The sequence below is a fragment of the Chrysemys picta genome, chromosome 3 (assembly GCF_011386835.1).
Source record: "Chrysemys picta bellii isolate R12L10 chromosome 3, ASM1138683v2, whole genome shotgun sequence".
NCBI classification, from domain to species: domain Eukaryota; kingdom Metazoa; phylum Chordata; order Testudines; family Emydidae; genus Chrysemys; species Chrysemys picta.
In genome coordinates this window covers 100,759,708-100,787,563 of record NC_088793.1, presented here as the reverse complement: position 1 = coordinate 100,787,563, position 27,856 = coordinate 100,759,708, and the positions used below count along the sequence as shown (strand labels likewise).

Genomic DNA, 27,856 nt, shown 5'->3' with positions numbered 1-27,856 from the left:
TTGGTCCTGCTATGGAAGGCAGGGGGCTGGACTCAATGATATTTCAGGGTCTCTTCCAGCTCTAGGAGACAAGACATCTCTCTCTCATATATATAAAATTATTAATGATCTGCTTAAACCTGTTGTTCTGTCTAAATATGTATATCATTAGTGTGCATAGTTATGAGATTTTGCTGTATGGTTGTTACTGAAATACGCTGTAAGTTTGCTAGTGACATACAAATGAGGACCCTCTGTTGCTTCCCACCCAGGAGGGTGCTCCATGACCATTAATCAGCAGGAGAGTTGTAATTAAGGGATTTACAATTCAATGACAGTTGCCCAAGTCTGCACAATGGGGGTTTACTCCATCATTGTGACTCTGCAAAACTCCCCAGGACATGTCTGGGCAAGTGTCTCCCAGGCACATGGATTGTGGCTATAAAATAAACAGTTGCAGCATGTCTTGGCCTTTCTCCTCCCCCACTGGAAGCAACTGGACTACTGAGAAGACGAAGGTCATTTGTGGACACTGGTCCAGGCTTAAGGGGAAGCTTGTGTATCAAGAATTGTAACATGCAGTGGGGTGAGAAAATTGCTAATCTAAATACTGCCTAATGTAATAAGGCTTAAGATTTAGACTGTACCTTTCTTTTATAACTGTCTGATTTTTTTATGCCTACCACTTATAATCTTTCTTTCTATAGTCAATAAATCTGTTCTGTACTTTACTTAAAACGGGGTGTTACAGTTGAAGTGCTTTAGAAAACTCAGCTCAGGTAAAAAAGCTTGTGCATGTCCTCTCTCCATTGAGGGAGTGATGGACTGGGTAATAAATGTACACTGGTCAGGCTTCTGACCAGGGCAAGACGGTACAGCTCTGGGGTGTAAGGCTGGAGAGCTAGGGGGATTTGGCTGGAGTCTCTCTATTGTTAGTTCATGAGTGGCTGGAAGCAGCATTCATGTAACTCAGTTGAGTGTGTCCCTGCTTATGGATGTCAGTGTGACTGTAGTACCTGCCAGAGGTTTTCAGCTTGTCACAGCATCACAGGGTGAGAGGGAGCTCAGGTTAAAGGGACAGCAGCTTCAGCGGTACCCTGAGTTCAGGTTGCACTCTGGGGATCCCATCACAGGAACCAATCTATTGTGCAACAGAACAGCATGGGGGCTAGGACACTTCCCTGCTTCTCCCTGGATCTATTGTGAAACCTGTTAGACCTATGGGTCCCCCAATGCACCCATGCCCCTAGGGCATTATGTAGGTCTTGAATTAGCCGAAGGAGAATAGCTAGTCCCAAACTATTCCAAAACTGTTTGTCAGTAAGCACTCTTCAGCAGTAGCTGTTCTAAAGCCCCAACCTGTGCTGGAATGTAATAGAACCAGTAGCCTGGTGCCTCTGAAAGTTTGCAGTTACCCTGAGATGTTGTACAATGAAGCTGCAGTGTTAGAATTTTGCTCACATTTATGCTGAGATGACTAACATGACCAAGCTAGACTCTGTCTTTCTTCTTTTGGCTAAGAAACTTGAGATTTTTTTTTCCTCTCACCAGGAAGTTATAAAAACTGGGACATGTAATGAAAGTACCCAACCACAATTATAATGCTGCTATGAGGCACTATGATTAAATAATAACTTCCAAGTGAGCTGGATTTGGTCTCATTCAAAATCATTGGTCCGATGTAGGTCAGAGCATTTACAGTAAATAAATCTATGTGTTTTCTGTTTCAGAATACGTGATTCATCTTGTGAATTACAGGTGCAACACCAGTCACCTAATCTCATATAAACTCTCATAAACCAGATGATGGTGATTCATTATTTGTGTGAGGGTTTGTATTCCAAAGATGACATCTCCTGGGTAGATCTGACACATGGGCTTTTTAAAGCTTCACCTTTACCAGTGTTTTAGGTATGACAATTTTTGATATAGCTGTGCTAGACAGGCTTTTGCTTTGGTTTTAGCAAAGCAATGGAACAAAAAATGGGGTGGTGGTGGTAGAATAAAGGGAAGAGGCTTATAGAATCATAGAATATTAGGGTTGGAAGAGACTTCAGGAGGTCATCTAGTCCAATCCCCTGCTCAAAGCAGGACCAACACCAACTAAATCATCCCAGCCAGGGCTTTGTCAAGCAGGGCCTTAAAAACCTTTAAAAAAAAAAGCGGATCAGGATTTTAATATGTCCTTGAGCACTTGTGTCAAGCTGTTCTTTGAAAACTCCCTTTGCTCTTCTGTTGAGTGCTTTTATATCTTAATAGATATAAAAAAAATAGATTTTATATCTATATCAACTATCTATTTAATCTGAAAATAACATAGCGCAGGCTAGCGCACTTGAACTAATGTGTGACATTTCCACCTATTGGCTCTTTCCTTTTGAGCCCTTCACATTTCTTTTTGGTGAGCTTGCCCGATCCGATTAGTTTTAGTACAAATGCCAAGCTGGTTAGAGCTGCACTCCCCCTGCCGAGCTCTCCATGGGTTTCTGAGGACACACCAGTCATTGTTTACAGCAGCACAGGTTAACACAAAGTACATATCTGATTTCTACTGTTTGCTTATATAATACCGAGACCACACTCTGTTTCTGAGCTTCCTGCTGAGAAGGACAGGCTGATTTTCCTTCTCTGCTCCAGATTAACACCTGCACCTTTTGGAAATGAAGCAATCTCACAGATTGCCAGTCCACCGAGTATAGGTATAGAATATCGTCAGGTGATAGACAAAAAAGTACCACTGTTAGTGGAAAGAAACCCATATGAGGAAAGTTTGCAGCCATACTACCTTGGGTTTGCCTAGTCAGATACCCTAATGCAAAAAAAAAAAAAAGAAAAAGAAAAACACTGGGCCTGTAAATCTTTGCATGGGAAATGACCCAGGAAAAATCTAGGGAGTAGTGACCCCTTTATGGTCATTTGGGGAGAAATTAGAGTGTGGAAATATGCACTGAGAGCTAATATTGGACTATTAAAAACAAATAGGAGGAATAGTCAGACACTCAATCTGTCAGTCTATCATCAATCCTGAACAAAATAATGGAGCGCTGATATAGAATTTGATTGATAATGAATTTAAGGAGGGTAATATAATTAATGCAAATCAACATTGGTTAATGGAAAATAGATCCTGTCAAAATAACTTGATATATTTTTATTTTATGAGATTACAAGGTTGGGTTGATAAAGTCACTATGTAATATACTTAGACTTCTATAAGGCATTTGACTTGTTACCACATGGCATTTTGATTAAAAAACTAGAGTGATACAAAATTAACATGGTACACATTAAATGGATTAAAAGATGGCTAAATTATAGCTCTCAAAATTTAATTGTAAATGGGGAATCATCATTGAACACCTGAGTTTTTATTGTGGTCCCACAGGGATTGGGCCTCTGCTATTTAACATTTGTATCAATGGCCTAGAAGAAAACAAAATAGTCACTGATAAAGTTGCAAATGAAAAAATTGGGAGAATGGTAATCAAGAGAATAGGTCTGTAATGGGTGTGACTCACCACTCTGGTGCCTTCTCAGCTTGTCTTGGGAATTAGCTCTGCAGTTAAGTGCACCCCCTTCAGGTGGTTTATTGCCGCTGTGACTCCCGCTCTTGGACCCGCGTCTCTTCAAGGACCCCGGTGTCCTCTTCAGCGACACAGGTTTCCGGCCAAGCCACACACCGTGCTCCCCACTTCCTGGGGACATGCAGTCCGCTGTTCAGCCACTTCCTGCCAGTGGCAAACGGCCATCCATGGTCTAGCCACTTCCTGTGTGGCTCCAGCACCCTCTTTACACTTGTATCAGGGCCTCAGTCTGCAACTCCCCCGGCAGCCAGCCAGGAGCTGTCTCTGGCTCCCTTGGCCCCTGGTTGCAGCACTGCTCTGCCCAGGGTGCTGCAAGTTCTCTTGGCCCTTCAGGGACACAGTCCTTTTCCCAAAGAACTAGCTTCCTCTGCCTGGCAGTCCCCTTTTTATATGGGCCTACTTGGCCCTGATTGGCTGCTCCCTTCAGCCTTCCTCTGATTATCTGCCTCCGGTGCAGCTTCCCTAGGGCTGCTTTTTAAATCCTTTTTCTTTTTTTGGGGGGGGGGGTGTCAGTGAGGGGAAGCTGCCCCATCACAAGGCCACTGATATAGGGAGATCTGGATCGCTTGGTAAGCTGGGTGCAAGCAAACAGTATGCGTTCTAATGTGGCTAAATCTAAATGTATACATCTAGCAACAAAGAATGTAGGCCATCCTTAGAGGAGAGGGGATTCTACTCTGGGAACCAGTGACAGAAAGATTTTGGGGTTGTGGTGGATAATCAGCTGAACCTGAGCCCCTAGTGCAGGGGTTCCCAAATTGGGGTTGGGACCCCTCAAGGGGTCACGAGATTATTACATGGGGGGATCACAAGCTGTCAGCCTCCACCCCAAATCCCTCTTTGCCTCCAGCATTTATAATGGTGTTAAATATATTAAGTGTTTTTAATTTATAAGGGGGGGGTCACACTCAGAGGCTTGCTATGTGAACAGGGTCACCAGTACAAATGTTTGAAAACCACTGCCCTAGTGCAACACTGTGGCTAAAGGACTCATGCAATTCTTGAATGCATAAGCAAGGGAATCTCAAGAGGGAGTAGAGAGGTTATTTTATCTCTGTATCTGGTGCTGGCGCAACAATTGCTGGAATACTGTGTCCAATCCTGTGGCCACCACTGAAGGAGGTTGATGAATTGGAGAGGGTTCAGAGAAGAGTCACAAGAAAAATTCAAGGGTTAGAAAACAAACCTTATAGTGACAGACTCAGGGAGTTCACTGCATTTAGCTTAACAAAGGCAAGATTAAGGGGTGTCTTGGTTACAGTCCATGAATACTTACAAAGGGAACAAATATATAATGGCTCTTCAGTCTAGCAGATAAAGGTATCACAGGATTCAATGGCAGAAATTTGAAGATATACCTAATTTCCAGTCTGAATTTGTCTATATTTTTAACAGAGAGAGTAATTAACCATTATAATAATTTATCAAGGGTCATGGTGGATTCTCCATCACTGGTAATTTTTAAATCAAGATTGGATGTTTTTCTAAAAGATCTGCTCTAGGAATTATTTTGGGGAAGTTCTCTGGCTTGTGAGGTCAGACAGGAGATCTGACTAGTTGATCACAATGGTCCCATCTGGCCTTGGAATCTATGAAAATATAAGCCGTATGCAAGAACAATCTGAGAGCTTTGTTAATCATTGCAATACCTAAGAGTGGCAACTGAGTAGGTGACGGTCTGTCATCTGAGTCAGCACTGGAATCTGTGCCCCAGTATCTTATGAGGAGGTATTCTGCTGCTTGTTGGATGAGAGCCAAAGTCCTGACAACCTGTTATAATTTTACAAAACCCTGGTATTGATTGCTTGAAGTCCACCCCTCCTTTCAGTATTACCACACACCAATTTATAAATGCTGGGGATGAAAATCACTCTGTTTCTTAGGAGAGGAAAATGGGTATGTTGCTTATCTAGTGCTTTGAGAATTATTCCTAAATAATGGAAAAATATCCAAGGCAAACTGTTCAGGTCGGAGTTTGATTTGATTGTCAAGGGGCAAGAAGAAAATGGGGGACATAAGAATACAGAGCACAAATTAGTGGGAGGAAGGAGTCCAATGGTCTGAGGAGGTTAGAGAGAAGACCTGAGATCAGGGAATGTTGTTAAAGAGACACTATATTTAAGTCCAAAATCAAGGACTTTTGGGGCTGGGGGAGCAGGGAGGAGTATTTTCCTTAACTTTCTATTGAAATCAATGATTCTATGACAGTCTGTCCTTTGCATGAGAGCCCTCTGTGGACCAGAGGGGAAGGTGACTGGAGACTGAATGAATGAGATTATAGGAAAAAAGGCAAAGAAGATGGAGCAAGTGAGGAGGGGGTACTATTTCTCCCTCTTCCTGTTGCAAGACTCTTCTCAGATGCCCCCATAAAAAGGTGTAAAATCTGATAGCTTGCACTTTAGAGCTCCTGGCAAGCTGAAAAGTGGGATGTTCCAGGACTGTCTCTCTTAGATTCCATGGTGATACCTGCTAAATAAAAAGCTAAGTGCTGCCACCTTACTGGCTGTTTGCAGTGCAGTGCCTGCACCAGCTGCCTCAGCACAAAAGACTATCTGAAGCTGTATGAGGGCAGCAGTGCCTGCAACTGCTAAAAGAAAACCGGAGACATGAGGTCCCCAGGCCAGACTAGGCTCCCATGTCCAATTACCAGGCTTCAGCAACCACATGGCACCACTTTCACTGAGCGACTGCTGTTCAAATAAATAATTTTTTAGAGTTATTCCCTGATTGAATGTAGATGTTCTGCATAAGATGTAACATTAATTAAAAGATGTCAAATGGAATTCTCAGATCTTACAGCTAAATATTTGTTACAAATTTGTCTACCCATTTGGAAGTGGGTTACAAATGCTCGTGAGTGTCTCTCCTCAACCAGAAATTGCTCCCTGTTAGATCAGGGAGGAGATTAAGTGGGAGTATGAGAATGCTGATCTCACAGCAACCAGAAACTGGCATATGAACCAATTATAAAGCCAGGATGTAAATCTACCCCACACTGGCCTGCTGCACACTAAGTTGTCCTGTTGACCCTGCTACTGCACACTCAAAGTTTCATAGTGTACATTGACATAAGTTCATGCTAGGGTTGACATGGCAAGTTAGAGAGACCTAATGCATTTCCTGCCCTCTGAGATCTTCTTTAAGGGATGGGTCCAAAGCCCGCTGAAGTTAATGGAAAGATTTCCGCAGAGTTCAGTGGGCTTTGGATCAGTCTTATAGTTGCTGAAGTCTAAGTAGTTTATCACAGTGAAGAATGTCTGAGCCTCTGAATGAGAAATTGTTTTAATAAAATCTTTACCAAATTAAGCTGTTGTATATACTGCACTTTACCTTGCATCTGACATCCACAAGTTCAGTCACCATATCAATATAGTCCTATGACCCATCAAAGATGCTTATAAAAATTATGGTAACATTTTATCATTCTGTTTGTTCAGAAAAGAATAAATCAGAATTAAGGGAACAGACAAGATTTCTGTTTTCAGAACTGAAGTGCAGAGACATTATGCTGCCAGGGCTCATGTTTATCAGAGGCCAGCAAAATTTTCACTATAATCAGTTTGAACTACTTTCCTATTTTGAGGTATAAGCCAGTTTTCTGTTTTCCATTTCTCTCTCTCCCCCATTGCTGTTGTTTCTGCAGACATTTTATAGATATAGATATTTTCCAACATGTTATCATTAGGGGTGTGTGTGTGTGTGTGTATATATATATATATATATATGAAAATGATAACGTGTTGGAAAATATCAATGACTAAAAGAGAAATATGCAATTAAATGATTAAAGGATTATTTAAAATATGTTTAAACCCCAATTATACAGATTTCAAAGAATACAAATTATTGCCTTCTCTGTTTAGTTATATATTATGATGTTTTGTGGTTTCTTAATATAGTACAGCTTAGGGAACATTCGTTCTGACTTTCTTTCAATTTTATATAAAAAGAGCTTCTATTGCCAGGACCGGCTCTAACTTTTTTGCCGCCCCAAGCAAAAAACAAACACACACAAAAAAGCACGCCCCGCCGTAACAACCCCCACCCACCCCAAGCGCTGCCCCACTGAACCAAAATCAAACAAACAAACAAAAAATCTGAGGGCTGCCCCTTACAACGTGCAGCCCCAAGCATGTGCTTGGTCGGCTGATGCCTGGAGCCGGCCCTGTCTATCGCAGACACTGTTCTTGAACACTTTCTAAAAAACAAACTCTATAAAGATGAGAACATCTCTTCTAGCAATTTATACAAAGCCACATAATAATTTTAAAAAGGAAAACTAAATATAAATAGTCTACTAACTATATACTACTGTGATGTGCAATATATTTTAAATTAACTTTAAAAAATTGAACTCTGGCCAATTAAATAGAAGCATGTAAAAAATAAATTGTGAATTGTTGATTTGTATATTTTTCCTTCAATATTTTCTGGATTTTTGTAATTACTACTAGCCATGTTTTCTGTTGGTTTTATGTGCAAAAATGTGCCTTAGATTGTATGCTCAAGTGGGTATGTTAGACATCTAAATACCCATTTGTAAATGTAGTTATGAACAAGTAGCCTTTATCTACTGAAAAGATGGCTGTAAAAATAAACATGCCATTGGTTGCAGCCAACCACTAGCTTTTCGGAAAGTTGTTTTTCTCTTTGTACCTGGCTGTTGAGTTCAGACATTAAAAACTGGTAGGACAATCTCAGGAGTGATTTGACACTGTTGATTTGGGGCATCCCAGCAACAGCCTTGAATAAATCACATTTTTTAAAATGGATGATGGTGGGAGAATCCTAGCTTGGAAGCAGTTGTGAGAGTTTTGATCGTTAGACTCACTGTCAGCCTTATAACAGTGATTTTAGGAGTAACTGGATGAATAATCTAAGAAGAGTTCTGATTGACTTCTACCATTCTCACCTGTAGATTACCTTTAAGATGGGTTGATGGGGGTGGCGGGAAGCCGCGGCCAGCACATCCCTCGGCCCGTGCTGCTTCCCGCAGCCCCCATTGGCCTGGAGTGGCGAACCACATCCAGTGGGAGCTGCGATCGGCCAAACACGCAGACACAGCAGGTAAACAAACTGGCCTGGCCCGCCAGGGTGCTTACCCTGATGAGCCGCGTGCCAGAGGTTGCCGACCCCTGATATAGATGTTATTTTAGGACCTTATTTTGCAAGGTGCTGAGTGCATGAACTTCCATTTAAAAGAGTAAAGGGCTATTACAACCTGGCAGGACTGGGCCCTTAATCTTTGTTCACACATTGCACTGACATCTTTCTTTGGAAACTGAACAAGTCAGTCATTTCCAATAACCCTGGACACAAGTGGATGTTCTAGATACTTTATTTCATTTAAATACCTCTAATAAAGAGTTGTTTGTAGGCATCTAACATACACACACACAGCTACAGAATGGGAGTTGGGGAATTATGCATTTTTTAAGAGGGATCCCTCACCTAAATTTGTTAAAATAGGGTCAACTCTTGCCTTAGGGCCTAATCTAAAGCCCATTGATTTCAATACACTTTGGATCAGATCCTTTCTGAATATAATTATAGCTCAAACATTCTCAAAATGGCCCTAAATCATGGTTCTCAAACTTCATTCCACCATGACCCCCTTCTGACAACAAAAATTACTACACGACCACAGGAGTGGAGACCAAAGTCTGAGCCTGCCCGAGCACCACTGCTCTGGATTGGGGGGGAGGAGGGAGGGCAAACCCAAGGGCTTTAGCCCTAGGCAGAGGGGTCTGTGACCTGAGCTCTGCTGCCCAGGGCTGAAGCCCTCGGGCTTTGGCTTCAGCCCTAGGCAGTGGGGCTCGGGCTTTGGCCCCAGGCCCCAGCAAGTCTAAGCCAGCCCTGGCAACCCCATTAAAATTGGCCCACTTTACGGTCCCAACCCACAGTTTGAGAATTGTTGCCCTAAATGATTGCTCAACATTATGGGTGAAATTGTGGCCCCATTGAAGTAAAAGGCAAAACTTCCAAGGATTTTTTCACCTTATGCCTCTAATCCAGTGGCTCTCACCTTTCCAGACTTCTGTACCCCTTTCAGGAGTCTGATTTGTCTTGTGTACCCCCATGTTACACCTCACTTAAAAAGTACTTGCTTCCAAAAATCAGACATAAAAATACAGAAGTGTCATAGAGCACCATTACCGAAAAACTGCTGATTTCCTCATTTTACCATACAATTATAAAATAAATCAAGTTGAATATAAATATTCTACTTACATTTCAGGGTATAGTATATAGCGCAGTATAAACAACTCATTGTCTGTATGAAATTTTAGTTTGTACTGACTTCACTAGTGCTTTTTATGTAGCCTGCTGTAAAAGTAGGCAAATATCTAGAGGAGTTGATTTACCCCTTGGAAGACCGGAACCACACCTCTAATTTACCTCTCACTGATGGTTTGTTTGCAGGATCCTATGTAAATATTCAGTACATTTATGAAGTTTAATTAGCAGAGTACACATCTGTTCTGTATGTACAGTAGTTTCTGTGAAATATCCTCTCTAGCTGAAACTTTCTTTGACATCTGTTATCCAGGGTGTCTTCAGGTTAGTTCATTGGAAAACAATAACCTAGAACACACAAAGCTTCATGCTCTTATCTGCTCTCATTCTAAATTAATAAACCCCCTATAACTATTTTTGGACAAACTAAGACTTCCCAGCATATGCTTTTGTGAACTTTTTAAAATTCATCTTCTCTCCTCCTTATGAATGCATTTTTCAGCAGTTGCTAATAACCCCACTTGCTAATGCTGCTATCACCTTTAGTTAATCAGCCCTGTAGGGAATCCATCACAAGCCTCATAGCAGTCATTGCTGGTGACAAAGCAAAATGAAACCTCCTACAGTCTGCAATAGAATATAAACCACACAGTGACTGTTAAACAGTGAAAACATTTGGAACAAAAGTAGTTTAATGAAGTAGCTCTTTCCATTGCAGTCACTAACCTCTGCCAAATTCATGTATGTTGTTTTAATTGTGTTTTTTTCCCTCCTATGAATCACAAACACCTCTGCAGAGAAGAAAAGTTCAAAAGCTGAAAAGGAGTTAGGACACTTAATCCTTTCAAGTCATGCATCAACTCAAATTCAACCCTTAAAAACATATGGGCAGATGATGTTTGTGTTTTTGTGTATTTACATATTGTGACAAAGTTCCTCCTCTATCTTGGTGGGTCCTGCGCTTATTGGCAGATTTTCTTGCCTCAGAGATTCATCATGTGGGTTGGGGAACAGCCTAGAGACCTTCCCCTCTGGAAGAACCCACAGTCCAGGTCAATTGGGAGGTTTGGGGGGAAACCCAGGCCCACCCTCTACTCCAGGTTCCAGCCCAGAGCCCTATGGACTGCAGCTGTGCCTCCTGTAACAGCTGCATGACAGCTACAACTCCCTGGGCTACTTCCCCATGGCCTCCTCCAAACACCTTCCTTATTCTCACCACAGGACCTTCCTCCTGGTGTCTGATAACATTATTGGTGGTGGTACTGCTGCTCCAGCAGCACAGCCTCAGCTCCTTGCACCTCTTGCTCCTAGCTCCTCCCACTCCCACCACAAACTGAAGTGAGCTCCTTTTTAAAACCCAGGTGCCCTGATTAGCCTGCCTTAATTGATTCTAGAAGCTTCTCTTAATTGGCTCCCGGTGTCCTAATGAGCCTGCCTGCCTGCCTTAACTGGTTCTAGCAGTTCCTGATTACTCTAGTGCAGCCCCTGCTCTGGTCACTCAGGGAACAGAAAACTACTCATCCAGTGACCAGTATATTTGCCCTCTACCAGACTCCTGTACCCCACTGGTCTGGGTCTGTCACAATATATATTAGTAGAGGTCAACAATGTAATAAAAAAGAACAGGAGTACTTGTGGCACCTTAGAGACTAACAAATTTATTAGAGCATAAGCTTTCGTGGGCTACTGCCCACTTCTTCGGCTGCATATAGAGTGGAACATATATTGAGGAGATATATATACACACATACAGAGAGCATGAACAGGTGGGAGTTGTCTTACCAACTCTGAGAGGCCAATTAAGTATTCTCACACTTCTTATCAAACTGTCTGTACTGGGCTAGCTTGATTATCACTTCAAAAAATATTTTTTTTTCTCTTACTTAATTGGCCTCTCAGAGTTGGCTGCTACTCTGAAAAATGTAATCAAACAATCCCTATCTATGCTGTATTCTGTTAATTCAGAGATCAAAAGGACATCTTATCATTTAAATGAACTGTAAACATAGGATATCGCTGTATTCATCTCTCTTTGAAATGTATAGCAAATCATCTGTGAATGGTGAAAAAACAGGCAATTGCCTTATGTTAATCTGTGTGAATAATTACCAGTGATGGTTAGGAAATGGGTCCACTTCAAAGTCCACATGAGTACCTATTGTTCACTGAAGGACTCCAAGCTGTCACAAGAAGGCCTGAAATTGTATAAAGATGTTTGGGTCCCAATCCTTTTTATCTCAGATCTGCTTGAGGTTTCGTGCAGAGGAAGCCTAAGTCATAAGGACTGAAATCCCATTTCTGACTGGGCCACCCTGAATATAAAAATTGGACTATAACTTATGAACTATTTCTGAAAGAACTCTTTGCAACTACAAAGCTCACCATCTCTGCTAAGAATCTGGACCTCAAAAATTGAACTCATGTCTGTATGTATACTGATCTTTTAACCAATTTTTTCTCTCCTTTTTTTAATAAATTTTAGTTTAGTTAATAAGAATTGGCTGTAAGCATGTATTTGGATAAGATCTGGAATATTCATTAACCTGGGAGGTAATGTGTCAGATCCTTTGGGATTAGTAGAACTTTTTTATATGATGAATAAGATAACATTTTTGACTTGGGTGTCTAGGTGAAGGGCAATGACAACTACCAAACTGTGATGGATACAAAATAGTGACCTGCAGCTGAAAGACTCTGTATATGCCATTGCCCTGAGCCATCCAGTCTCCATGACTCCTGACTTCTTAACCTCTGTCCCAAACCCACCTCTGACATTGATCTACCTTTGTATTCTTGTTTATGTCACTTAGCCTCTCTGTACTTGTTTCCCCTTCTGTAAAACAAGGTTGTGATTTTAAGTCTACACATTTCTTTGAAGACAAAATGTGCAATATGGGTATTATTACAGTAAAGACAAATGCCACACAGTTGGCTGTTGGTGTCTTGACTGCTACTGAATGTAAACAAGACAATTCCCAGCTAATCAATTCATTGAGATAGCTGCTTGATGACATTATTTATACAGTGTATGCTTTGTTCTGGGATGAAAACAAGGCGATTTCCCACCCAGATTCTTTTAGGCCCCATTTGTGCCAATTATTTTGCTTCTCTTTGCCAAAAGCTAAACACAGCTCCCATTGAAAGGAGTTGCATCACAGAGAACAATATGCTGTAAAGTAACCTGCCCATCAAAGTTTAAAAACAAGCTGACCTTGCTTTGTTCAAGGGAAGGCACAGAAACCCCATGTAAAGAATAAGCTGATGCTCTTTGAAAGCAAACTTGTTTAAAGCAAATATTCAGTGTGTGCTCAGAGATGTGTATCTCTGCATATATTGATTCTTAAGGCACTGGCTGAACCACAGGTATTTAACACCTTTGAACTTGGCCACTTCCTAAGAGCTAAGAGGGATCTACTAGGAAGCACCTTGCTAAGATTTCTGGCTGTAAATGCCTGGCTGAGTCAGGGTTAGAGATGGGCTCAAGTGAAGAAGTTTGGCTCAAAAAGGGTTGAGAGGTGGCAAGCTGGGTTTTGGTTTGGCCTATTCCTGATGTGTGGCCCATCTGTGAAGTGTGGATTTGGAAGTTCAGAGGTATTTGTATCTGGGGTTTTAGTTTGAACCCATCTCTAGTCTGACTCACATCTAGTCTGCCATCAGAATCCCAGCTGGGGAATCCTTTTCTCCCCTTTGCTTACCTTCCTGCTGTAACTCACTCCCGGGCTGCCAGTTCACAGCTCCTCCCTTCAAATATGAGCAAACATAGCAGAGATAACGTGTAGGGGGGGTCAAGTAAAGACTATAATGGAACTAGCACAAAGGTCAAAGTGCTTCTGTGCAGGCCCACAGTGCGCTGAGATTGCCACACTAGGAAGACTAGAATCTTCCACTACTCAGTGGAGGGGACTATAGAGCCTGGTCCACACTAACCCCCCACTTCGAACTAAAGTACGCAAATTCAGCTACGTTAATAACGTAGCTGAATTCAAAGTACCTTAGTTCGAACTTACCGCGGGTCCAGACGCGGCAGGCAGGCTCCCCCGTCGATGCCGTGTACTCTTCTCGCCGAGCTGGAGTACCGGCATTGACACCGACCACTTCCGGGATCGATCCCAGAAGATCGATTGCTTACCGCCGGACCCAGAGGTAAGTGTAGACCTACCCTAGGAAAACTAGAAAGTGGGAGAAGCTTCATTTGGGAGAAGGAAGGAGTAGGAGTTAGGGATAAAGATGGCAGTTGATTTTACAGCTCTGGCAGTTCAGATAAGGACGTTCGGATAAGTATACATGCCCTGATGGTTCTGTGAGGGCCTGATTTTCTTCTTACTGAGAGAAGATTTACATAGTGTAACTGATTTCAGTGGAGTAACAACTGATTTACACCAGTGTGAGGAAAATCTGTGACAGTGGGGCTTCAGAATTATACTTAATATAAAAAACTAAACAACCCCAAGCAAACAAGCAATGCTTAACAGGATCTGTATTCTGGAAGTAAATAATCTAGTATACAGATTTACATAGAATAAATTATCGAGTGAGGAAGTTGGTCATGTACCATTTCTTATACAGTTAAGGCTCTTCAGAAATGTTTAAGAGAAGAAAAGTATAGAAAATAAACTGCTTATGGTTCACCAGAGGGGTGATAACTATTGGTAATTATAGATAATTAGTAATTGTATGCCAACATTTGTGTCAAGATACAGATTAAAAGGTCTTTTTTCCCTTTGTGGCTGAAGCTTTAAATCAACAGAGTAAAAGTCACATTCACAGTGAAGAATTTCACTGAATGTCCTGTCTACAGTGAGGTACAACAAGATTGCAAAGCTCCTCCCAGTGCCAGCATGCATCCCTTAGTTCAGGTGTGACCACTTTTAGGAGAGAGTACAGCTCAGTTGCCATATCCATCCATACCTTGGCTTGTTTTACTGACACTGAAGGGGCCAATTGTGATGGTAGTTCTGCACTCAAGGCTCTCGACTTCATGCATTCTCGCTGGGCTTTCAGCAACAACCAGTCTAGGAGGAAGTTGAACTGATGACCTACAGCTATATTGGGGTAGAGTGGTCCTGTGGTTTAGGCACACACCTCAGCAGCTAGAGACTTGGGTTCTATTCCCAGCAATACAACAAACTTCTTATATGACCATGGTTGTCATGTAAACTTTCTGTGCCTTGGGTTACTCTGACTTTAAAGTCAGAAGGGACCATCATCTATAAAATGGAAGCTGATAATACTTCCTTTCCTTCTGGGTGTCCTCAGGATTAGCTTTTCTGATGTGCTCATATACTAGAATAATGAGGGCTATAGCTAAATAAAATTAAACAGCTAATCCCCTAAATCATCCAGTCATTCAAACATATAATAATGCACAAAGACTTCTTATCTGGTCACTCTAAACAGGATTTGGATCCTGTTAAAATCATGTTTCCCTGCTAGAATCATACAGTAGAAGCTTTGTATTCGTTCCATCCTTCAGTGAAAAATAAATTCTGTTTTTGCTATTCCAGCACCTTCTTGTGACCTGTTACATTATCACAAGAACTTCAAAGTACAGCAGTTTCTGTATTTTTTTTCAATAACTTTTTTTTTCTTTTAAAACTCACCCTCACAGCTTTACTATGTGAAAAATAAGACATAGTGTAATGAAAGCAAACTGGAGAGTTTGCTGGAAGGTGGAAATGTAATAATGACATTGTACACAAAGTGGTAGTATCTGTAGTCTGTATCAGCAAAAACAATGAGGAGTCCTTGTGGCACCTTAGAAACTTATTTATGCCCAAATAAATTTGTTAGTCTCTAAGGTGCCACAAGGACTTCTCGTTGTTTTTATTGTATACAAAGTGTATCAAATCAACAGATGTGAAGAGCAGTTAAAAAAAAATAGCACTAAAAAGTCTTCTGCTCTGATAAATGTACACGGCTGATGAATTATGTATGGAATACTGCTAGGGGGACCTGAATGGGCTAAACAAATACATTACCAACTCCCTGCTTAGTGATGTAGTGCATTGTGTGTTATTATAATAGCCATTTTTCTAACTCTAAGGATATGAATGGGATTCCAAGGCCAGAAGGGACCACTGTGATCATTTCTAGCCTGCCCTCCTCTATAACACAGGCCACAGAACTGCCTCAAAAGAATTCCTAGAGCAGATCTTTTCGAAAAACATCCAATCCTGATTTAAAAATTGCCAGTGATGGAGAATCCACCACAATCCTTGGTAAATTGTTCCAATGGTTAAACCCTCACTGTTAAAAACTGATACCTTATTTCCAGTCTGAATTTGTCTAGCTTCAACTTTCAAGCTGTTGATATTGTAATACTGGCCAGCCTTGAATTTCAGCAGGAACTGGGAAGTATTTTACCAGAAACTGATTGGTGCTGGGCATAACAGTCTGAGAGGGGGAATGATGAGTAGACAACTCTGCATTTGCTACCACTTGTGTTTTAATTTAGCACATGCCTCCACTGTTCGTAATGGGGTATTTTAGACCACACTTCATAAGTTGTGTTTAATTCAGACATAACAGAGGGCAGCTGAGGCTAGGCTCAGGCTCTCACCTGAATCCTCACCTCTTGAGCCTCCCTGTTCATCTCCAAAAATCAGCCCCCCTCAGATGGATCTATGGATTCAAGTTCTGGTGGGCCTAGACCCCGACCAGCCAGGACTCAGGGCTTGTCTACACGAACACTTAGCAGCAAGCTTGGGTGTGAACCTACTCCAAACTAGCCTGCCACAGACTAACTGTCCATGTGGACCCTGCTGATGTGCTTCAGTTTGTTAATGTGGTTTGATTTAGTCTCATCTCAAAGAGACTAAAGTTTACCTCAGTTTGCCACAAACTAAATATTCATGTAGCTCTAAAATCAATGAGTTCTGTGGTTAATCTAAGACTGCTTGAATGGCTCTTTAGGACCCCTCCAAATTCTGGGGTCTCCCAGGAGATTTCAACGTAGCCATGCCTGATTGGTTCACAATTTTGGTTGGACATATTCCTGGAAGTTCATCACATAACATAATCTTTAATTAAAGATTAATCTTTAATTCCAGGACAATCCTGGAGGGTTGGCAACCCTACTACTAGCACTCAATGTATTTTTTTTCTTTTCTAGCCTTCAGCTACTAGAGGCAAAGTGACAAAACATCTAAGTGGATCTGACTTTTCTTTGTGATGGGCTGGCTACTGTAAGTCCACTTGCAAAGATCTTTCTTCTGTTGTCTTTTTCAATTTGCTTACTGTGACCGGGGTTCCGGGAAGGGCGGGGAACACTGAGGTTGCTCAATTAGGGTACACTGCAAAGAATGGGGCAGACAATCCCCCAAACTGGTGGTTATTCTGATACTCAGATTTACAAAGCCAGCAACAAAACAGCTTTGACAATGCCTTACTGGTTATCCAGAAGCCAAAACACAGTTCCCTTAAAACAACCCAGCCTTGGGCTTCCACCCAGACAGCCAAGTCAAATATAATGATGATTATTGAAAGTCTTGTTCATCATATAAAAAGTTCTACCAATTCCAAAGGACTGGACACATTACCTCCCAGGTTCATGAATATTTCAGATCTTGCCTAAATACATGCTTACAGCCAATTCTTATTAACCAAACTAACATTTATTAAAAAAGAAAAAAGAGATAGAGTATTGGTTAAAAGACATGAACGGAGTCCTTAGGTCAGTTTCATAGTAGAGATGGTGAGCTTTAGAATTGCAAAGAGTCTTTTTCAGAATCAGTTCATCAGGTTATCATCCAATATCCAAATATTCATTATTAGAGCAACGTAGATGGGGCTGGAGATCTCAGTTTTACTACTCAAACTTCCCCTGAATAAAGCTTAAGCAGATTTGAGATGAAAGGATCAGGTCCCAAGAGTTTTTAATAGAGATTTTTGCAGCCTCTTGACAGCACCAGTCCTTGGGTGAACAACAGGCTTTTGAAGTAACTTTCTATTTCCATGTAATTAGCTACATGGATTAACATAAGGCAATTACCTATCTCCCACCATTTTACAAACTTCAAAGAGAAATTAAGACAGTGATATAAGTACATTTAAATGTTAAGATCTTCACAGAATACACATAGACAGGAACTGTTTTATTACACTGTCAACCTTTAACAATATATATGTAAACACACAAGACACAAACATTATCTACTAATATGTCTCTAAAGGTTGAATCAGGATCAATTAGCTTGCAAGTTGCTTAACCTTTTTGGCCCTATGTCACATTTACCTTTTTGTCATAATTAAAGCATAATTAAAGCACTACCACCATACATGCCAGAGTGGAGTGGTCCAGAAAAATGGAGAGGTACTCACCTGAGCTTGTTCTTATTTGAAAAATAATGAGGCTGCCTAATAAATCCATATTGCTTAAAGAACAAACCAGCTGAAATAAGTTAAGGTTTGATGACCATAAGCCCCTGGAAAAAGAAGACATTATGTTTAGGATAAAAATGTATTCGCATTATCTATTTGTCACAACCTTAACCATAGTAAAATATAATTGATCTGAATTTCCTCATCTATGATTGCCTCAGTCTTCACAGACAAGGTCAGCACCCAGACTGCTGCACTGGGCAACACAGTATGGGGAGGAGGTGAGCAGCCCTCAGTGGTGAAAGAACAGGTTAAGGACCTTTTAGAAAAGCTGGACATGCACAAGTCCATGGGTCCAGATCTAATGCATCCAAGGGTGCTGAGGGAGTTGGATGATGTGATTGCAGAGCCCTTGGCCATTATCTTTGAAAAATTGTGGTGATCAGGGGAGGTCCCGCATGATTGGAAAAAGGCAAATATAGTGCCCATATTTTAAAAAGGGAAGAAAGAGAACCCGGGGAACTACAGACCAGTCAGTCTCACTTAAGTCCTTGGCAAAATCATGGAGCAGGTCCTCGAGGAATACATTTTGAAGCACTTGGAGGAGAGGAAGGTGATCAGGAACAGTCAACATGGATTCACCAAGGGCAAGTCATGCCTGACCAACCTGATTGCCTTCTATGATGAGATAACTGGCTCTGTGGATATGGGGAAAGTGGTGGATGTGATATATCTTGACTTTAGCAAAGCTTCTGATATGGTCTCCCACAGTATTCTTGCAAGCAAGTTAAAAAAGTAAGGATTGGATGAATGGATTATAAGGTGGATAGAAAGCTGGCTAGATTGTCGGGCTCAACAGGTAGTGATCAACAGCTCGATGTCTAGTTGGCAGCCGGTATCAAGTGGAGTGCCCCAGGGGTTGGTCCTGGGGCCGGTTTTGTTCAACATCTTTATTAATGATCTGGATGATGGGATTAATTGCACCCTCAGCAAGTTCACAGATGATGCTAAACTGGAGGGAGAGGTAGATACGCTGGAGGGTATGGATAGGGTCCAGAGTGACCTACACAAATTGGAGGAGTGGGCCAAAAGAAATCTGATGAGGTTCAACAAGGACAAGTGCAGAGTCCTGCACGTAGGAAGGACGAACCCCATGCACTGCTACAGACTGGGGACCGACTGGCTAAGCAGCAGTTCTGCAGAAAAGGACCTGGGGATTACAGTGGACCAGAAGCTGGATATGAGTCAGCAGTGTGCCCTTGTTGCCAAGAAGGCCAATGGCATATTAGTATTGCTGTATTAGTAGGAGCATTGCCAGCAGATCGAGGGGAAGTGATTATTCACCTCTATTCGGCACTGGTGAGGCCACACCTGGAGTATTGTGTCCAGTTTTGGTCCCCCCACTACAGAAGGGATGTAGACAAATTGGAGAGAGTCCAGCGGAGGGCAATGGAAATGATTAGGGGGCTGGGGCACATGACTTACGAGGAGAAGCTGAGGGAACTGGGGTTATTTAGTCTGCAGAAGAGAAGAGTGAGGGGGAATTTGATAGCCGTCTTCAACTACCTGAAGGGGGGTTCCAAAGAGGATGTATCTAGGCTATTCTCAGTGTTGGCAGATGACAGAAAAAGGAGCAATGGTCTCAAGTTGCAGTGGGCTGTCTTTCAGGTTATCTAAATGCAGACAGAGAGACAGCCAACACCAGTGATCTCTGCAAAGCCCTTTATGTAAACTAACACCATTGTGCTAGGTGCTGTACAAACACAGAACAAAGAGTCTTTACCCTAAATGTCTCCTGTCTTATACTTAGATTAGATGGATACAGACAGACAGGGGAATACAAGAAAACAGTGAGACAATATTGGTCAGCAAGATAGGTTGTGAGACTTAGACATAGCCTGTGAGGACCTAGAGAGAGGGCTGAGTCAAAAAGGACACCCAGGTTATGGGTCTGAATGACAGGCAGGATGGTGGTGTTGTCCACAGTGACTGAGAAAGGGGGTAGCAGGGAAGGTTTGGGGGTTGAAATTATGAGTTCTGTTTCAGCCCTGTTGAGATGGAGCTGATTACTAGACATCCATTAGAAGGTGTCAGAAAGACAGATTTTATGTTACCTTTAGGAACTTGGTTTATTGCCTAGCCCGTTCAATTGGCATTTGATCAAAAGCCTACATGAAACAGTGATAAATGATTTAAATTGAATTTCCCTGTCGTCTATGCACCAGATGGTAGCAGAGACTGTAATGATTAGTCAGATATTAGTTCATGCTCAGCATCTGAAATCAAGTTAAAGTTTGGATTGAGAGAACAGACACTAGAATGAAATTAGCAAATATGGTCAGATAGATAGTGTCTCAGTTTTAGTAACTGTCACATTAACTACTGTGTGTACTACTGTCATGTGGCAGAAAATCATCATACAAATAGCTAGCATTACCAATACGAGGGGGAGTGTTTGGCTCAGATATGAAACCTTATCCATAAGTCACTATTTCTAAGTCACTAGTTCAAATGCAGCCTTGGCACTTTCATCAGTGAGTGAAATTCATTCCTGTCTTTCAGATAGCTGTTAATGGCTTATGTGCATCAGCTAGTGTTCACAGTCCATTCCCTAATGGCCAGTGAGTCCACATCTTAACAGTTGACAGCTTTATTGGAGGTATCAGCAAGGTGAAAAGCTCTGAAAGGTGAAGAATCTCTTCTGGGAGGGGCTGACTTTCATTGATTTAAATAGGACTTGAGGGTGCAGAGCCACTCAATGCCTTGCATTATTAGGCCCTATGGTAGGAGCCAGTGTTTAATGCGTAATCCACAAACCACCAATAGTCACAGCAAGAGTTTTGTAGCGAGTACTAATTTCCACTCCAGTCCACTCACAACAACATACTAACTGTTTCAGGAATAAAAAAAGCATCTGCAGTCAACTTCACTTGCTGCAATGTCATCAAGCTCACTTGAGGTCTTTTTGTTTGGAAGTGTATCTCACTTAATCAGTTTCCTGCAATTTCAGGGACCACTGGCACATCTTGGTCCCTTGTATTCTCTGCCTGTGGCACATAAAAGAGTTTAGTCTCCCAAGAGCTATAATACGTTGGTTGAATTGTGGGTGAGGGTTTATGTGTGGGTACTGAGTGGTGTTGGTGGCCTATGATATGCAGGAGATCAGATTATATGATCTGGTGGTCCATTCTGGCTTTAAACTCTATGATGCTAAGATCCAACCATTTCAGCAGATATGTGTCTTCATCCAGTTGACAACTACCCCCTCTTTATCTTTAAGACCTACTTCTTCCACAATGTGCACAAACAATAGCCAGCCAGGACCTTACTTTACTCTGCAATACAAACCCTCCCTTTTTCCTCCTCCACAGTGTGCACTAGCTGCAGAATCAACATGCTGTCTTATTGGTGTTACTTCCTTTTGAACCCCCACCATACTGTCTTGTTAGATCATGTCCTTCTGTTAATTGCAAACCCCACCAAACAGGGATCATGGGTGAAATTCTTACCCTACTGATGACTACGGCAAAGCTCTCACTCACTTCACTAGACACAGGCTCCACTTCTTGTCTCTTCACATGTATGGTTAGGTTTACAATTATGGATTATTAAACCATTGTGATCTAGTCGGACCTCCTGTATAACGCAAGCCATAGGACTTCCTTTAATTCCTCTTTGAACTAGAGTGAAAGAAGGTAGAATTATCCCTTTTTGTAGCTGGGGAACAGAGACTTGCCCGAAGTCACAGGAAGTCCATGGCAGATCCAGAAACTCAACCTAGATCTCCTGAGTCCCAGCCCAACACTTTAGCCACATGGCCATGCTCTCTTCCTAGAGATGACCCTTTACTGGGTCATCTTACTGAGCTAAAGTATTGTGGCCAAATCATCCATATATCAGGTGCCTGTCATGTTCTTGGGTGTTGTACAAAATAAACAATCATACTTTGAAGTGAGAATCTGGGAAGGGAGAAGAGAGAAGGAAGGAAAAAATGAGTGTAGGAAAAAGATATGTAAAGAGTATCTGGGTAAAGGAGGGAAAGAACACAACATAGGGGAAAAAAGAGGAAAGTGATGGCAGCATGTGTAGAGAAAGAAAGAGACAACAGGTCTGAGAAAAAGCTATGCCAAGATATACAGGAAATGAACTGAAGACAGGAAGGGACATAGTGGCAAAATACAGTAAATGACCTGCCATGTTCTGTTAGAGAAGAACACCACTCACCCCCCTGCCAACCTTTTCTCAGGAAAGAAAGTGAGGCATAGTTGACTGTGAAGAGAAGAGCAGGAAGTGGGAAACATGGGGGCTCATTTGCATGCTTCAGAGGGAGTTAATTTTGCTTGCTCACTGGATGCTGCTAAGCTATTCCTGTCGAAGAGTTGCTTCATGCCTGGCTTGTAAAGATGCTTCAGAAGAGAAAACTTCTTGCCTTTGGAATGCAACAGACCACACTGGAGACAAAATATTTTTTAAGTGTTTCCTAGCTAATGATCCCCCATATCCTTCTGCAAATGACTCCCTTTCAACACTGAAGCAAAGGTCAAAGAAGAAGGTAGGAGGCTGGCATCACACTGAAGAAGCAGTCACTACAACTGTAGCTTTTCCTGGCTTCCCAGGGCAGGAATTTGGCCTGAACCAAAAGTTAGTGGTAATCACTGACCCATGACATGGCAGGCACAGCTACTGAGGCTAGAGGGTCATGTCCCACATGTAGTTTTGCTCTTGTGTTGGCCCCTTCAAAAAGGCTTCACACTCCTTTGTCCCAAGAATATTCTTCATGTGGTTTGCACCTACACATGGTTCCTATAGAGACCTTTAATAGCAAGTACCGTTCTCTCGAAAGACCAAGGGGGAAAAGAGTATCAAAGATATAAGAAGTGTTCTTATCAGGGTCCCGGCACATTAAAAAAAAAATAATGATGTATAAAACCAGATCTCCCTGCATTATTTCAGTGCACAGGTCTACAACATTTTAGGTAGTTTTGGGATATTTCTCCTCTGAGATGTTGGGGAAGGGGCTAGGGTTTTTTATCGTTTTCTAGGTCGTAGTGGTTGAGAGTGGCAGAAAGGGTTGCAGCTTTTCCTTTATCACTCAATGGTGAGATTGAGATGCTGAACAAGTGGCAAGTAAGAAAGCAGTTTCTCTAGCAACAGTAACCATGTAAAAACTCTGATCTTCCTCTTCATATGACTTTTTCTCACTTTGGATAACCTGAGTCGGTAGTGTAGAGCCATAGAGAGAGAATGAGCCTTCCATGTTGATGTGACATGAAATACAAGGTTAAGTACCACAAGGATCCTGATCCTCTATGCCAGTTCATTGACTGATGGGCAGTCATGGTCACTGCTTAACAAACAGCATTGCTTTGGCCAAAATTTGGGTTCCTCAAATTAAGCATCTAAATCAAAGTCTCCTGGTTTCCACAGAGGTGCTGAGTATGAAGTCAAGGGGGAATCTGATAATCAGGCCACTGTGGTTTAAGTGCTTATTGAAAATGCTGGCCTGTATTGCCAATAGTACACATTTTGTTTTACATAACTAGAACCAAACAAACTTTATCAGCAGTGATGGGCTCAAATGAAACCCCTCAGATCTCAACACCTCAAAAGTTCAGAGGAGTCTGAAATCCACATGTGGATTCAAATTTACATTTTGTAGTTAGCCCCATCTTTACAATGGACTAAACCAAAAATCCACTTCTGAATATCCCTAAACATTGGGGTGTTCATAATCTGGATGCATACTGTAGCAAGGCAATGACTCACCGGTCCTCACTCCTCCTTTTATAGGGCCAGTTGTGGCCTGATTGGGGCATGGCCCCAGCTGTGGCTGCTTCCCCAATCAGCCTAAGCCCATTGGCTCCCCGGAGCAGCCCTTTCCCAGGGCTGTTTTAACCCCTTCAGGGTCGCAGCAGGGTAACCGCCCCGCTACAATACATTGTGACTCTAGCCTATCTATAATTATTCATGTATAGGCTTTCCTGCAGTGCTCAGTGCAACAGTACTTGCAATTAGCAGTTTCCTTACCATTGACATAAAACAAAGAACCTTAAGTTTAATTTAAATACCAAAGTTATTTTTGGCAGTCTGTGCAAAATAGCTTGTGACTTGGAACACAAAAGAAGATATCAAATGGCATTTTATATAGGACTCACACTAAACAAAAGTCCCATCAATATTCATCAGTGTTATACAAAATTGTTTAGACGTGACTGGGGGGATGCTGTGTGTGTTTAAAACCAGCTTAGAAAGCAGCCTCTGCATCTCAGTATAGGTTTCATGTGCAGTTATCTAGGTTTCCAGACATTAGTTTATTCTGCAGAAAATTATTCATCAGTACAACAGAGTGGCAGTTCTAGTGGTCAAAGTATGTTAGTCACAATGGACAGGTCCTTACTTCACAGGGTGAGGTGTTGTGAACAGGGAGACGGGAAATTAAACCCAGAAGAAACCATGCCTGTTATTATTCTTCCTGCTTTTACTGTTAAATGTTGTGTGTTTTGTTTGTTAAGATTTCTAAGAATGGGGTGCAATTCCGTTCCTCCTTCCAAGCATCTGTGACCCGCCAGGTATATGGGTGTGGTGTGGGATTTACTTATTATCTCAGGACTGTTCTCACATATCCAGCTGGAGACTGCATCAAACACTCAACACTCATGTTCAGTATTTAGCCAAAAACTGACATTCATGTCAACTTCATTCCTGAGATAACGAGGGAATTGAGCAGGAGGCCTGCAGCTCTTGCTCCTCATTTGCATCTTACACGAGGTCTCTAGATGGGATTGCTGTGAATAAGGTCATTAGAATATACTCCCACCCTCCAACATACTCTCTCTGTCTCTCTCTGAGGGTATGTTGGTTCTACAACCTTTTATGCCATCAGGTTGTTGACAAAAATAGCTTGTCATGAGTTTCTTACCCACAATAGGGGTCTTCTAACATGTTTAAAAAAAAAGAAAGAAAAGAAGCTACATCGTGATCAGAAAGAACAGCTGCAGCTAAGACAATGTTTAAAAGCAAACAGATTGTGTCATAATCAGGAAGGTTTCTAAAGCTGTTGAACATACTGTACCTATCAATTAGAGCCCCTCTGTATGTTCTACTCTAATATGTATGGCTGCACATCTGGACTAATAATTGCCATTTTCACAAAGGGGCATAAACAGTGCCAGCATTTGCTTCCCTTTTAAGACTTGTAATTTGAAGGTGATAATTTTCTTTATGCAGCAGGCAAATTGCTCACTTGACTAAACTGTTCCCAGTAATCAGGTCTGAGAACAGTGGCAGGGCAGCATTGCCAAAGACATGTCTGCCTCGCTTGTGCATATGTAATGCCAACAGACCCCGGTTGTTGGATCAAACCTGGGGCCTTTGGACCCTAGGGCATGAGCCAAGAGCCAACTGGCTCTTAGGTAAGGCTCTAGAGCATAGATAGATATGGTAACTCCTCATTTAAAGGTTTCAGAGTAGCAGCCGTGTTAGTCTGTATCCGCAAAAAGAAGAACAGGAGTACTAGTGGCACCTTAGAGACTAACAAATTTATTAGAGCATAAGCTTTCGTGGACTACAGCCCACTTCTTCGTATGCATCCGAAGAAGTGGGCTGTAGTCCACGAAAGCTTATGCTCTAATAAATTTGTTAGTCTCTAAGGTGCCACTAGTACTCCTGTTCTTCTTTTTCCTCATTTAAAGTCATCCCGGTTAACATTGTTTCATTGCTGATCATTAGGGAACATGCTCGTAAAGTTGTGCAGTGCTCCCTTCTAATGTCGTTTGGCAGCCGCCTGCTTTGTCCACTGCTTGCAGGAAGAGCAGCCCCTTGCAGCTAGCTGGTGGGGGCTTGAACCAGGGTGGGCCGGCAGCTCCCCATCAGCTCCCCGCTCCCCTAAGTTCCCTGTGCTGCAGCCGCCCAGCAGGCTAGCAATTGCAGCTGTCCCTCCCCACACTGCCATGTGCTGCTCCTGCCCTCTGCCTTGGAGCTGCTCCCAGAGACTCTTCTTGCTGTTCAGGGGGGAGCTAATATCAGGGTGTCCCTCTCCCCCTGCTCCTGCACCTCGCTTACACCTTCTCCATATAGAGCAGGGAGGGGACAGGAATGGAGAGAGACAGAGAGAGCTTGGGGCAGCAGCTTAAGACAATGCACTTAAGAGTGGGTCAGCTTATTTAAAGGGGCAGTGTGCATCTCTCCCTCTCTCCCACACACAAGGTCTGTGTCTGTCTCTGTCTGCTATGCTGTCTCCCCTTCCTCCTGTTTGTGCTGCCTTGATGAGAGGCTACATTAACAACAATGTGTTAAGCCTTCAGGGCTCAGCCAAGTGCTAGTTCATTCTAGTACATCATTTAGCAGCAAGGCATTCCCTGGGAAATATCCCTCCCTCTTCCACCCTCTAACTTCACCACCTCAACTAAGCTTCACAATCATCATAGCTGTGAACAGTATTAAATTGTTTGTTTAAAACATATACCATGTGTATATCTATATAATATATAGTTTTTTGTCTGGTGAAAAAAAAATTCCCTGGAACCTAATCCCCCCATTTACATTAATTCTTATGGGGAAATTGGATTCGCTTAACATCGTTTCGCTTAAAGTCACATTTTTCAGGAACATAACTACAACATTAAGCGAGGAGTTACTGTATATAAAATCTCTCTCTCTCTCTCTCCGCCACTAGATGGGACAGACCACCACACCCAGGAAGTGTGTGGGTTACATATACACAGAGACCAAATTCAAAACTATGGCAGCTCTCAGAAGGGACAGCGTCTCTCCTCTGAGGTCATGCTTAAAAATGCTCCCATAACAAATGAGGAACAGCACTCTGTCCTCGGATCCGGAGTCTAGTTATTTTAGCAAATAGTTAGCACTCAAACCCAGGGTTGTGAGTTCAATCCTTGAGGGGGCCACTTAGGGATCTGGGGCAAAATCAGTACTTGGACCTGCTCGTGAAGGCAGGGAGCTGGACTTGATGACCTTTCAAGGTCCCTTCCAGTTCTAGGAGATGGGATATCTCTATTAATTATACCGTGCACAGGGCATCCATAAGAGCACAGATGTTAGTACTAATATTAATGCAAAAAGGATCTGAAAGAACAAAATGCTTATCATTTATTTTAATTTTCTATTATTTATGTTACCTCAATAGAGATTGGGACTCCATTGTACTAGGCACACCACAGACCCATATGAGGAGATGGTCCCTTCCCCAAAAAGCTTACAATTAGAGGCATAGAAAGGGAAAGTGATTTGCCCAAGGTCACACAGCAGGTCAGTGTCCAAACTGGAAAGAGAACCCAGCTCTCAGGAGTCCCAGGCGAAAATCCTACCTACTAGACCATTTTGCATACAGTTTCTAGAAGATCATGTTCTAATTTGTTGCAGAAGAACTGGTGATTTTTATTTTAGCAGTGCCTGCCAGCATTTCTATTTTCAGCTTTATTTTACAGGGGCTTATACCTGTCAGATGAAAAGAAGTGGCAAATTTTGTCCATTTTCAAGTGTAGAAAAACCAGATGTTTTCTGACTAAAAGGTGAATTGAAACAATTTTTAAAAACGCTGCGATCCCAAGTTATTAATTGTATACTTTTGTGGATTGAAAGGATCAGATTTTCTAATGGTGTAAATCGGCACAGCTCCCCTGTGATGTCAAAGGAGCCCATTTACACCAGCAGAGATTTTAGCTCAAAAATTTGCGATAGCTGGGGGACTACATCTGCCGCTTTGCTCACAGTGAGTA

At 42.1% G+C, this 27,856-nt stretch overlaps 1 protein-coding gene across 5 annotated transcripts in view; it reads left to right on the top strand.

Moving 5' to 3' along the window:
* The first annotated feature begins 322 nt into the window (after positions 1–322).
* Positions 323–27,856, top strand: part of MSH5 (mutS homolog 5) — a 210,006-nt gene continuing 182,472 nt past the window's right edge. For 4 of the 5 annotated variants that reach the window (XR_010599648.1, XR_010599649.1, XM_065588636.1 and 1 more), the window contains exon 1: positions 323–565. The gene's annotated coding sequence lies outside the window, so the exon portion shown is untranslated. Of the gene's footprint in view, positions 566–16,911; positions 17,345–27,856 lie in introns of those variants that run through there. The other variant, XR_010599650.1, reaches the window with a different exon arrangement.